We start from the raw sequence: 14318 nt of genomic DNA, 5'->3' as shown, positions 1-14318 counted from the left end.
CAAGATATTGGGGCTCCCAGTGTTGATTATTGATTCATTACAAAACGTAGTTTATCACATCCTGAAACCGAGGTTTCCCCAGGAAAAAAAACTTGGGAAATGTAGTCACTGGCTGTTGCATTAATGCTGCACATATGAAAACGATGCAAAATCTGAAACTGTAGTCTAATTAAAAATAATAATGCATGCTATTGATCAGTGCATTAGATCAGTTTAATGTGTCCTTGCTGAATAAAATGTGTTTATTTATGTTACTGACTTGAATGCTAGTGTATGCAGTATATGTCTTAGTATCAACATAAAAAGCAGTTTTCTCTGATAGGTTAATGTAGAATTGTGAGCATACATACTTCCTTCATTTATTCACAATTTCAGTTGAATAGTGTCTGTAATATTGTATTTTGTGCTATGAAACCATAACTTTTATTTCAGCTGTTGTTCTTCCAGAAATGAAAGCAACATTGATTTGTACATTATAAATCTCATAGTCTTGAATGAAGTATTATTATTTTATATTAGTTTGCAGTGTAAACACGGGTGACTGTAAATGTCGAATGGCGTATAGAGCACTCTTTTTCATCACTTTGCATGTCCACGTTTCTCCCCTTGAAAACATCTGTCAGATTAGCACAAGCACTCGCTCCAAGAATGTCATCTAGGTCATTTCTAGAAGGGACATGAATCTTTAATTTCATCGGGCTCATAGCTTTGTTGCATTTTATCTCATGTTCCTCTACTGTAACTTTTTAACTTTAGCATGGCATTGCATCTTTTATGTTTTAAAAACTCAAAAGATAAACTTTTGTATGAGCTGAGGACAGTTAGGCTACTGTTTAATTTCCTACCCCACAGTAAGAGGATTCTTAGGGGTCTTCTTTCCCCTGATTGCAGCTTCGAAAGCAGCTTTACTTCTATCATGTAGCCGACTGGTAAATCTTTGCTTTTACATTGCAGAAATCAATAAAACAACAAAGGGAATCACAGATGGATAAAAAAAGAATGACATTTAAAGAAAAAGTTGAAGTGAGATTTCCAAAACTGATTAGGAGAAATGTAGCATTAAATAACTTGCTCAACAGTGGGTCCTCTGCAGTGAATGGGTGCCGTCAGAATGAGAGTTCAAACAGCTGATAAAAACATCACAGCGATCCACAATATACATGAATCTAGTCCATCAATCAATGTCTTGTGAAGTTAAAAGCTGCATGTTTATTCAAATCTGTTTTGATGAAGAAACATTGGAGCTCGTTTATATCTTGGATGGTATGAAATTGAGTACATTTTCAGCAGATTTTAATTTTGGGGGCAACTATTCCTTTGAAACGCAAATTGTTGTGCCACTAGAAACACAGTTTAGATCTTGGCCACTTGCGGTGCTTGATGTAACCCTGAATTGAAAGTTTCCATTTTTTGCTGTCATTATAACCTTTCAGATGCTTTCAGGCTGCGAAAGATCCTTCTACATCTCCAGGCTTCAGTTATACGCACCGTGGGAGGCACAGATGCAACTTTGATAAGTGAACTGGTCATGAAAATTACACAAGTTTGTTTAATTAAATCTTAAGTGGAAGAGAAGCGAATTTGAACATCTGCAGCAAAAGTATGTGAACCTACATTATGTTTAAGCTAATCTTCAGCAAGAGAAAAAAACACAGATTTGTTATTTCAAATGAGCCTGTAAACATTTTGAAATGCATAGCGGATTTTATAACTGGATGACCTGCTTCAGTAGCAGCAAAATTAATTTGAACTTCTTTGGAAAAAGTATGTGAACCCTTTGGATTGGCCATTACATTTGATCTGATCTTCAGCAAGAGAAAACATTGATACTTTTTCTTGTCTGTACTGACCGCAACTTGTACACATTTGCAGTACACTGTGGAAAAAGTATGTGATCCCTTGGATTATATACTTGCTTGACCTCCTTCGGTAGCAGCAGTAACCTCCACCACCAAGCGATTCCTGTAATTGCACATCAGACCTGCGCATCAGGTCAAAACATCTCAATCGCGTTGAGGTCAGGACTCTGACTGGGACACTCCAGAAAACATATTTTCTTCTGATTATGGAGTTTTTCTGTTGCTGTGTTGTGCCTTTTTTCCAAACATATTTGGTTTCTTCTGACCACACAATATTTTGCAAGTAGCTTTGTGGAACCAACAAGTGCTCTCTTATGAATTTACTGCAGGTTAGACGAGCACAATCCCCATCTCAGTTGGTTTCATCATAACTGATTTGTTTTTGTTTTTTTTGCTTCACGAATGGATTCAGATTTTAAAAATTTAGAAGCCAGCTGAGACTTCATTCAACTTAAATGGAGATCAGAATCCTGCACACCCCATTGCGATTGAAAGAAAAATGCCCAATCAGTTCCCACCAAAGGGCCCTTGGTATAAGCAGGAACATATCCATGTTGTTCAGAACTGACTATCAGGGGTCTTATTAAAATAGTCAAACTGTGAGAAACTTTTTTTATTTTTTATTAAATACATACACACGTCTCTATCCTCAATCTGAACGTGAGCAAATAACAGCATTTCAGACAGGAGTGTGGCATGACATCTGAAGAGCAGCGATAACATCAGGGGAAATTAAATTTTCATGAAGTGGATTACTTAGTATACTGCACCAATGTATTAATGTATTCAAACCAGCTACACACAGATCTCGCTGTCATTTTAATATAGCAGAACTAGTTCAAACAGTTTGACGGAACCGCAAATGCCTTGTTTTTTCAGCTCCAGCTTTTCTTTTCTTTGTCTTTTTTTTTAATATGGCAAAAAAAAAGAATTTATGTAAGGGAATAAGGGAAGTTGAGCCACCCCTTGTTTCTAGACAAATTAAAAAAAATTCATGACCACACAAAATATTATTTGTAGATTTAAGCATTCTACTCACTCTTTGATAGAGAAGGGCCCATGGAGGGTACAAGTTTGTTAAAATGGAAAGAGTGGGGTAAATTGAGCCAGTGGCTCACTCCTTCTTATGATTATTAAGTATTATTTTACTATAAATCTACATAATATTTCAGTAATTACACCAAACAATGAGTTTGTTCTTTGTATTGTAATTTTATTTCCCTGCAACATTTAAAAGTGGGATGTTGAATACTACTAGCCCATTTCTGTAAGGTCAGTTGCAGTCTAGTCTCAGCCTCAGAAGTAACGCCCACAGACCGTTGGCTAAACGTCTGACACATATTGGACACAAAATTGGAAACACTTCAGGAGTGTCAAAGTCTACAGGATTTCCGGGAGACGTGTTCTTTAACATTCGGCCTGGAAAAAAAGATGCCGTGACTCCAAACCCCCTCACGAAAGAAAAAAGCCATCATGTACAACACACAACTGTGACGACGAGCGCTTATCAGCATCAACTAAACACTGGAGTTTCAAAAATATGTGAAATATTTAAAGTTTGAGGCATATAATCTTTAAAATGCATCAGAGTTTGTTATTGTGGCGACATTTCCTCACTCCGAAATGTGACACTGAACGAAACAAACTGTGATTGGTTGTTTGATATGTCTGTCAAACGCCCTCATGGGCGGGTCTTAGCCAATGAAAGCTGCCATGGACTTTTAAGAAGCCATCCATCCATCCATTCTATTATCCAAACCCATTTCCTTATTAGGGTTGTGGGGTGCTGGATCCTAACCCAACTCCCTGGATGAACGGCCAGTCCACACATAGAATTTCTCTTCCTTTGATATAGCATGAGGTGAAAATGTTTACTTCTGCATAATCAGTGGCACAGTTTAACTCCATGTTGCTCAACTTATCCTCCCTCTAGCCTCAACTTACTCCTCACTGGGGGCAAGTTGAGCCAAGAGACCACTTTTTTTAAGGAAAGCCATATTTTGAAAGCAGTTTATTTTAGACCAAAAGTTATTATTCCCAAGAATGCAGCATATCCTGAAATTTATGCACATATTTAAGTTGGGCCCATTACTGTCATGTGCTCGCTTTAAACACGGCATCAGTAAAAACTGGCTCAACTCTATATAAGCTATATACGTTTTAGTTACTTTGATTTCCTCATATAAATTTTACACACTGGAAATTTGCATATTTTAGATTTTGTTTTGTTTTTTCTGAAAAAAAAGCATTTTTGCCAAATAGGTTGAATAGGACTATTGTTGTGATTTTATTGTTATTTCATACTTAATTTGCCAAGTTCTTCTTTTAGCCTTGAAAACATATGAACATTCTCAAGAGATTGGCTTTATTGATATCATTAAAGAGGAGATAAATAAACAAATAAGTGCATCTGTACATAAATAAAAGCAACAACCTGTTTAAAATATTCAGCCTTGTAGACTGAACAGACTTGTCCCAAGACAGAGCACATATCTCGCTCTGCAAAACAACAGCAAATGCTCAGATGCTATTAGTATCACTAAAACCCTTTTTTATTCTGTTATATTTTTTTTTCAGCATGCACACAAAACATACTTATTTCCTCTCCTGCCTCTTCCCGACTGAGGCAATACCTCATTACTGCCTCTAATTGGGTTTTAAACCTCTTCGGGGCACAATCTTGAGGGCCATGCATTAGGTATTCCCTCTTGTATGGCCCATGAGTCATTTATCATTCCTGAAACTTACTGTCATGTTAATGCGTCCACTGCCTTACAGCCTGATTGTCTCACCGTGTTGCATGCTGTCTATTTACCAAGCAGGAGTTATACAGTACCCAAGAAATTCATTTTGGGCGGGATGCTTGGTCAGCATTCTATGGGGTGATTGAGTCTCGGCCCCATTCCCAACTGCCTCTGATTAATATTTCATATGTATTTTTACTTGTCAAGACTTGAGTGACCCTGATTTATAGTCCAAGAGGCTACCTATACATACACACACTTCTACACATTGCAGACTTTAGTCACACAGTTCTTCAATGACTTTCACAAACTTTTAAGCAGTGGCACAAACACAATCCTTAACTATTAGAACCAAAAAATCTAAACAAAAATGGTAATGAGCTTACACGAGTCAGTCGTTCCGGAATCAGACCACACTGATCGTGCTGTATATGTTTGATTCACTAAAAAAATCCAGCTAATATATTTGTTCTACAAAGGGCATGCTATATTTTCGAATCACTAAAATGAACCAACACATGAAAATCATTCATTTGAGAATTAGAATTCTAATTACATTATATATTTTCAAAAAAAAAAAACAAAAAAAAACTCAGTCTACACTGTAGTGTAAAAACCACCCATTGGCCCAACGACGGAATCCACTGGTGTGGGTGAATGTATAATGCGTGTAGGTCTTTCGCTTGTGCTTTTACAAAATTCACTTAATTTCAGTTGTAGCTCTGTGCATAATCTTATCCAGTTTTCGATTGTTTAAGATCAGATTTCTAATTAAGAATTGACCGGGATTATTGTTTATGTTTTAATTTAGATATTCAGTTATTCTGGACATCCCATACTTTCAATTATTTGTTCATTAGTGACCCAGTTTTTCTTAGAGCCTCACGCCAGCTGGGGGTCACGGGTCTCACAATCACAGACCTGCCAGACAGCAGAGAATACCTGACATACCTGAGAGCAGAAAAACACACAGCAGCATGTGAGTGTTCTGGATGCAGAGCTGGTTACAGAATCCCAAAATACTGTGTTGCCACTTCACTTATATATCCAGAACAGCTTAGTTGTAAAAACATAAAAGATCATTTGGTTGGTCAGGAACTATGACCCAAGGGTCACACCTGGCGGGAGATGGGAAAACATACTCACCTCTGCAGAAACTGCAGTGAATTGTACAGGTATGTTTTTGGAGTTTAGCAAAAATTTAGGTAAAGGCATGTGTTCCAGTGAGCCTAGGTTTACTTTTGGAGCAGTTCAGATCCATGAATGCACTGATCAGATAGTGAGATTGCTTCAGTTCAATCATTTTAGAAAGATCTCAAACTGTGCCGTATGACACCCACTCTTATTTAATAGGCTGCTGACGCATTTATGCAATTGAAGCCTTGTTTTTCATAACCCAAAGTGATTTTAGACTCAGCAGGTTACGCAGAATTTCTCCTTCAGACTGCATGACTGCCCAATAAAGATGGGTTTGGGGAATTCAAACACATCCTGCCTTTCATGACAGGATCTTCATTTGAAAGCAAACTGAATTCCGACTAAATCCACAGCAGAGTAAAAAATGGTTGTCATGACTTTAAAATCTTTGTAAATGCAACAAAAAGCAGTGAGTCGCAAAAGTATATTGAGCTATTTTGGAGTTCTGAACACAAAATGCGTAATTGGACTCAGAAATTGGATGGAGCTGTTCCCAGTGCCACTGTATCAGGTTGTAGAGCTTCAGGAAATGCAGAAAAGCATCTCTCAACGGTTCACGCATCTCTCAGCGGTTCAGCGCAAAATCTCGGCACTGGGATCTCATTGTCTTGTGGCTCGACAGCTATTCTGAGATACCACCGCATCTCTCTGTTTGCCTCGGAGGGCAGATAAATGCAACTGAGAAAAGCAAACACAAAGTCTGTTTCATCCCCGGCAGACTTTTTCGTCTGCAAATTTGGTTGGAGAGTTTGTATTGCACATTGGAATTCCCCAGAGGTGCAACTTAAGTTGGTTTCCTCTTAATATAAAAGAAAAATCAGCTGGCTTTAAACATAATCCTGTTTTTGTCAATCAGCAATGGCCTTAAATGCCTTCAGATTTTACTTCATAGTGTGTACGACAGCTTTTACCATTATGACACAATGTTAATGGGTTCATTTACAAGCTATAAATGCAAGTTGGCCCATTTCCTGAATTTACTCAAAAGTTCAAACCTTATTAACATATTGTCTAAATATAGTAATAATGTGCTGTTACCTTTCAGGTCACAAGAGATTTGTAGCACGATACAGGCTCTCTAGTGCACATGTTTAGTGTTACACGGATGCTTACCAACATCCTTCCACATGTTAGATCCCCAAAAAATGGCTTTGTTTTTGGCTTTCAGGGTTTATTTGCATATGCATGAGGTAAGTTGAGAAGTAGGGCAAAAAATCGGAAATTTTGAACGTCTTTCTGGCAAACACCTCTCTTTCTGGTCTCTGTCAGCCCATCCAGACAATCCTCAAGCTTGATTGACAGTCCTCAAAGGAATTTGACAGCCATCCGGTGACTATTGACAGGACCGACGCGACTTTCAATTGACATTGAAAGTTGTTTGAACTTTCAGAACTCGAATGTATTGCTCTACCTTTAGTGCAATTAAATGCTAGAGGGTGAAAACAAACCAGACATATTGATATATGATTTATGTATATTAATTTGCTTTATTTAATTGAATTTGTTAAAAGGGTGAAGAGCACTCGCTTCTAAAAAGCTCCGTGAGCGGCAACTTAATCAAGCTTACATCTGTTGAGTTAAAATTCCCAGATTTACTTAAGCCAGTCTACATTAATTCCAGATATAAGCTGTGGTTTTCAGAATGTTGTGGCCTTTGACCCATAATTACATAGTGAATTTGAATGACACCTAGATATTTCAGACATGGCAACTGACTTCAAGCTGTTTTAAAAGATTTTGTGTTGCGTAACATCTTATTGCGCTGTAACATTGTTTCTACTTCAGAAATAAAGTTGTAGTTTGTCAGTGTGGCAAACTGTTGAGAAAACTTTTGAACGGCACAAGTGCGATGCAATTATCGAAGCATGCAATCTGTTCCAGCCACTGTTCCTGTTAAAGTTCCCCGGCTCGCTGACAAATAACATGCAGACTATTTTTGACACATTAGATAAAAAGAGACATATACATTTCCACTTCTCTCTCTGTCACTCGCTGTGTCTCTCTGTCTCAGACACAGCCAAAACTTCAGCATCCCGCATAATCTAACCCCCTGTGTGGATTACAACAGTTACATCACCAAAAAACTAGTTTATAAAATACAAAACAATGGTGCTTTCAGATTTACATTGCATTAATGCACTAAAATAGGACTTTATAATTAACATAAATAGTTTAATAACAATTTATATTATATGATCCTATATTATATTTGATTATACTATTAATTAGCAATATACATTTTATTTAAAAAAATACAATTTAGTTATAATTGATATTTTTATAATATTTTTTACTATTTAATCTAAACAAATTAAAAGCAAAACTCTATGTGCACTGAAAAACATATGCAAACCATTTCTCACTCAGATATTGCTAGTAAATTTCACAAAGGATTACAAAGAATCAGTTAACACATTGAATTAAACATGAAATTCTGAAGCAGAAAGAGTAAAATTGTATGTACTCCAATAATCCAATCCTTTTTTATGTAAAACAATCCGTATTTACAGTGTAGATTACGAGGGGTAGATCACCAAAAAAAGGACTTTATATCTTTATTTCAAAATAATGCGTAAAAATTTAAGCCAGCTGTTTTAATTGTTGCAAGTACATTTAGTTGTCACAACATTATAATGTCCAGTATGAAAAATGGATTTGGCATCCTCTGCTGTGTATGAGTCTATCAGAAAGCCGTCAGTGGATCTATATGTTGGGCCTCGTGCAGCCGCTGTAACACTGATAACTCGCCTGATATGACAAAAAAAGAGGGAGGCTTTCCAGATATCCCTTTACGGTAGATGTGAGACGGTTTTATCGGTGCCAGATGGTCTGCAGGCTGCTCTGCCTAAACGTACTTCATTATCTTTTGTCATTTCCTTTGGATTCAGTAAAAAGCAAAGTTGTTTTTATTGTAGACTGATATTGCATTGTCTTGGGTTTCACTTTTTAAGTCAAAAGTGTAGGCCTACTTTTTGAAGTTCCACTCTGCAGCAAGCACATCACATTCTATTGCTCATTCACTCATGCTTCTTTTTCCACTCGTTCCAGCGGTCCAAATATTCCTGCTCATTAAAGGCTGCATGGATATGTTTGCTTACCCCGATAGGCCTATCTATGTAAACGATTTAGAAAAAGCTAAGTGGATTCACTCTTTATATCACTGTCATGATATGTATTGTCATATCCCCTAGGCCTCAGATGCAGTAATGCTTTAAACACATTTGACAAACTAGTTGATAAAAAAACAACTGCTGATTAACTATCAAATCTGTTTGACTAACACTATTCAGTGCTCTTTTTTTCTTTCATGTTAACCGAAGGCTGAATGATGATCTGGATGATGCACTATTTTATCTTATCTTATTCCAGAAAAGTCATTATTTTTTGTTTTGTTTTAGATAACAATAATTAAAATTCTCTTGTACCACTAGCTTTAGTGTATTTTTTTTGTCATTAAAACTGTTCCAGAGTTACCATGAAAGACATAAAGCCTTTTTTTGGGTCGGAGGTATGGCATTTTAAATGACTGAAGTAGATCGGAGCTGAAGTGCTATCATAAGAGACTAGATTCTTTTGCCAGTCAGATCAGACTCATTAATTCATCGGAGTGCAGCGAGGGAGTGTTGCATGCCCCTCGGAGCATTCGATTTCAGTTTACAAGTGCCAACTGGCTTACGATTGTTTATCATGGATTTCCTGGCTGTCAATCCAAGTTTTGTGAGATGCATCAGTCTTGAAACTGTGTGTGGTTATTGGCAGACCTCAGCTGACAGGTGGCACAAGGAGACAAAATCCTACACCCTCATCCTCAAAATTGTGAAAATTAATTGTTGCCGAAAGGCATGAGCAGTCACATGAAGATTCTTTCAAAATACTCCTACAGATAGTTCAAGTTCAAGTAGTTTCCAGCTGCTATTAAACAATATTCAGCAGCCTCTTGGTTTTGACAAAATGTGATGTAAAAGGCCTTGGGTTGTGTAGAGAGAGGCAGACGGAGATCCAAACAGCCAGCGGCATCTATTCTCTCAGATTTCTGAGGAATTCACATTTAAAGACGGTAAACAGTTCAATACTTTTCTTAATGACTCGAAGACCTGCACACTGGTGGCAAGGAAAGGTTATTAAGCTATCCAAAGAGTTAAATTTTACCATCAAGTTGTCATAGCTGTCACTTTGCTTAATGTGTCCTTGCTGAATAAAAGTTAAAATATCTCTTTCCAAAAAAATAAAAATCATCTAGCTGACCCCAAACATTTGAACGGTAGTGTATATAATTCAATGCATATTTTGTATAATTTTAATTGCAAGCTTAAGGTAAACTAGGGGGTGGGGGATATTTGATATAATTGACGGCGTACAACATTAGGCACCTTTTCTGCCTTTCTGACTTCATTTTAGAAAGAAATTTCTCTTTAGGGTCACTATTTAGGGTTTACTGTTAAAACCATTAAAAAGTAGAAAATGGTATCATATTTAATATGTTGACAGGTGATGGTAGCCATTGATTTCCATATTATTTCTCCAATACTATAGAAGTCAATGGCTACCATCAACTGTTTGGTTATGAACATTCTTCAAAATATCTTCAATAAAACTCACGCAGGTTTGGAATTAGTCGTGAGAAAATAAATGACATAAATGAATATTGTGTGTGTGTGTGTGTGTGTGTGTGTGTGTGAACTAGCCCTTGAAGTATTTTCTACATCCGTTTTGAAGTCATTATTCACACCATTACGAATAAGGTATTTAGCTTCTGGCAGCTTCACTCTCTAGTGCAGTGGTGTCAAACTCCATTCCTGGAGGGGTGGAGCCCAGCAGAGTTTACTGACAACTCACATACCATCTCATTTTCAAATAGGCCTGAAGGACTTGATTTGTTGGATAAGGTGTGTTTAATTAGGGTTGAATCTAAATTTCCTTAGGGCTCTCGCTCTGGCCATCCAGGAATTGAGTTAGAGATTTTTATGTTTGTTTGTTTTTTTGTTTGTTTGTTTGACTAACAATAGAAAATAAAAACTGCAGAGCAACATAATAAATTCATGTAATGTACAATAAATGCTCATTATCTATTAAGTCTATTAAGCCTTGATAGATAAAGCACAGTAGTAAAACTCCCAAACACGGCATGAAATGAAATCTATTTTATGAAGAATCACAACGGTACTGGGTTACTCCGCTGCGGTACCCCCAAATCAATCTAAAATAGTCTGAATATAAACTCTTATTATAGATGTACCCTACCCAAGCAGCAATGACGTGTGGGGCCCAGATGAGGGCTTCATGGGCGGCAAATGTGGGCCCCATTATGGGCTTGCACCCGGGATCCACATTGGGGCAAGCCGTGGAAGCCCAGACGTACTAAAAGTGGGACCTGTAAGGGTACTGCATGGGTCTTAATTGGGCAATTCATGCCAGACCCATTTGGGCCCCACCTGCTTAAAGGGCGTTTAAAAATGGGCTTTTACCACGGATCCACACGGGGGCCAGCCGTGGATGCCAAGATGGGTTTTAAGTGGGACCTGTAAGGGTCTTATGTGGGTCTTAAATGGGTAATTCATGTCAGACCCATTTGGGCCCCACCTGCCTACAGGGGTGTAAAGTGGGCTTGCACCAGGATTCAACTGTGAATGCCCCTATGGGCTTAAAGTGGGCTCTGTAAGTATCTTTAAACCGATACCAATATTTACAGATATTGAATTTTAAAGCCAATATCGGCCGATAATATCGAGCATCCCTAGTTGTCTAAATATGTGTTTCTGCCCCAAGGGACAGGCGTCTGGGACTGGGCTATTATTTGAAGTGTTACTGTAGGCCTGCAACCTTTCTGGGAGTCCACTAATCAGCATAATTCAGCACAGCGTAAACTTTGACCTATTTTTATGTGTTTTACATTTTTGGGAAGTGACATTTTTAATTTTCTGCACGACTAACAAAAATGACTGATGGATTGTTTTGGCAAAATATCTACATGTATGCAATGTTTGTTCTTTGGTGACTAGCGTGACTTGAAATGTATTGAGTTACAATTACTCAATCTCAACATGCTTGATTAGCCTACATGTAGAGTTACTACAAGTTACTAAAAATTGTACAGTAAGTAATTACACTCTCAATAGGCCTACATAGTTACTTTGCGCCTCTGCCATGCAGGACCCATGTGCTCCCAGTTCAAACCCAACTTAGCACATAAATATGCCATTCAAGACCCATATATGTGTTCCCAGTTCAAACCCATGCCCACTTGGTCCATAAATATGCCATTCAAGACCCATATATGTGTTCCCAGTTCAAACCCATGCCCACTTGGCCCATAAATATGCCATTCAAGACCCATATATGTGTTCCCAGTTCAAACCCATGCCCACTTGGCCCATAAATATGCCATTCAAGACCCATATATGTGTTCCCAGTTCAAACCCATGCCCACTTGGCCCATAAATATGCCATTCAAGACCCATATTTGCGTTCCCAGTTCAAACCCATGCCCACTTGGCCCATAAATATGCCATTCAAGACCCATATATGCGTTCCCAGTTCAAACCCATGCCCACTTGGCCCATAAATATGCCATTCAAGACCCATATATGCGTTCCCAGTTCAAACCCATGCCCACTTGGCCCATAAATATGCCATTCAAGACCCATATATGCGTTCCCAGTTCAAACCCATGCCCACTTGGCCCATAAATATGCCATTCAAGCCCCATATATCCGTTCCCAGTTCAAACCCATGCCCAATTGGCCCATGCCTGTCCCTTATGGGGCCCATGCAATTAGCTCATATGGGCTTCCTATGTGGGACTCATTCTACAAAACCTACATGGGACCCACTGATTTCACCCAGCCAAAGCCCATGCCCACACTGTAAACATGGAACCCGTACTTAACCCATCTGGGCCCAACATGTCATTGCTGGCTGGGGGAAAATGGATTCATGGTGTACTCGCTTATTATATACATTTTGTATACTTTGAACACAAAAAAAAGTTACGGACCGCAGCTCTGATTGGTTGTTTCTCTTACCGCTCCCAGTAAGAAACAACCAATCAGAGATGCGGTCCGTAACTTTTTTTTGAGTTCAAAGTATACAAAATGTATATGTATATAATAAGCGAGTACACCATGAATCCATTTTCCAAACCGTGTTTTTATTCTGTTCTGAATCATTAGGGTACATCTAAAATAAGTGTTTATATTCAGACTATTTTAGATTGCTTCGGGGGTACCGCAGCGGAGTAACCCAGTACCTTTGTGATTCATCATAGACATAAACAGAGAGAAGTAGCTCCGGCTACAATGTCCATCCGCAAGACGCAAGCAGTTCTGTTTATTAACCGCTAGAGCATCAAAAGTTATCTACCGCAGCTTTGATCTGATTGTACATGATGTACATCACAAGAATCACGAAGAAAAAAAGCATTTTTTTTTATTTTAGCATTTCTAAAATCAAGCGTTTCTTCCATGAAGAACCTTTATCATCAATAAAACTTTTCTATTGGACAAAAGAACTGTTCACTTTAAGGTTCTTTGTGGAACCTAAAATGGTTCTTCTATGGCATCACTGCAAAAAAAAAAAAAAAAAAAAATCCTTATTTGGAAAGTCATGAAGTCAGATTCCTATATAAAACAAATGTTTTCTAGACCTAAACTTTGTTCAAATGCTTTAGGAAGCCTAATCTGTAGGCATGCTTGTCCTTGAAGAAGGCGAATCAATATTAAATGATGTTTGTTTCCACTGAATACTTTTCTTTGTTGAAACTCCTGCTCAGCAGTATATTTTTCAGAAGTCCATTCGAGCCATTTTATCCTCCGGTCACAAACTAGTGTGTCAGGTAAACTTCAAAGGCACATTTCATCAGGAAAAGGGACACAGCCAAAGTGCATCATGCCCGCTCCATCGCTAATCGTTGCCAGCAGATTCAATTTGCACCCGTTCTGTTGGAGCGAAATCCTCATCCTCAGCGCTGCCCTCTGGGAGCTCAACTGCAATCTCTTAAGAGGGCTGTCAAGGACAAGGCACTACATTACAATGAATAGCAATCATCACTCTCACACAGGTACATGCACACATAAATCTGGCGAGTTACAGCACACTTTCGAGCATCCTTTTCTCTGGCTAATGCAATCAGTGCGCCATCCATGGGCCTCCATTGTGTTATCAGAGCAGATGAGATGTCATTTACTCAGCAAACAGGAATGACAGCTTGTTGGCACACTTAGTTTCATTGTGCCGCTGGAATCCATTATCCGTAATAACCCCAGTTTTTTTGTTGCTTTTTTTTGGAGGGGACTGTGTGTGTGGAACCGAGGGGGTCCGATGGTTCCACGCAGGTCTGACCTGTGGGGAGGCCATGTGCTGCTGTTGATAAATTGCCGTGTCTTTGATCCACAAGCTCCCTGACAGCTGCTGATTAAGTATCGAAGGTTAAGGAGGCAACGAGCGAACGCCATCGTGGCAGTAAGACTCCCATTTAATCAGGCCATAATTAAAGTCTTCTGTCTGCATCCGTCCTGAGCTT

This window comes from Carassius auratus, unplaced genomic scaffold (assembly GCF_003368295.1).
Source record: "Carassius auratus strain Wakin unplaced genomic scaffold, ASM336829v1 scaf_tig00025422, whole genome shotgun sequence".
In the NCBI taxonomy this organism is placed as follows: Eukaryota; Metazoa; Chordata; class Actinopteri; order Cypriniformes; family Cyprinidae; genus Carassius; species Carassius auratus.
The sequence above is the reverse complement of the archived record's forward strand: the minus strand, read 5'-3'. Positions refer to the sequence as shown.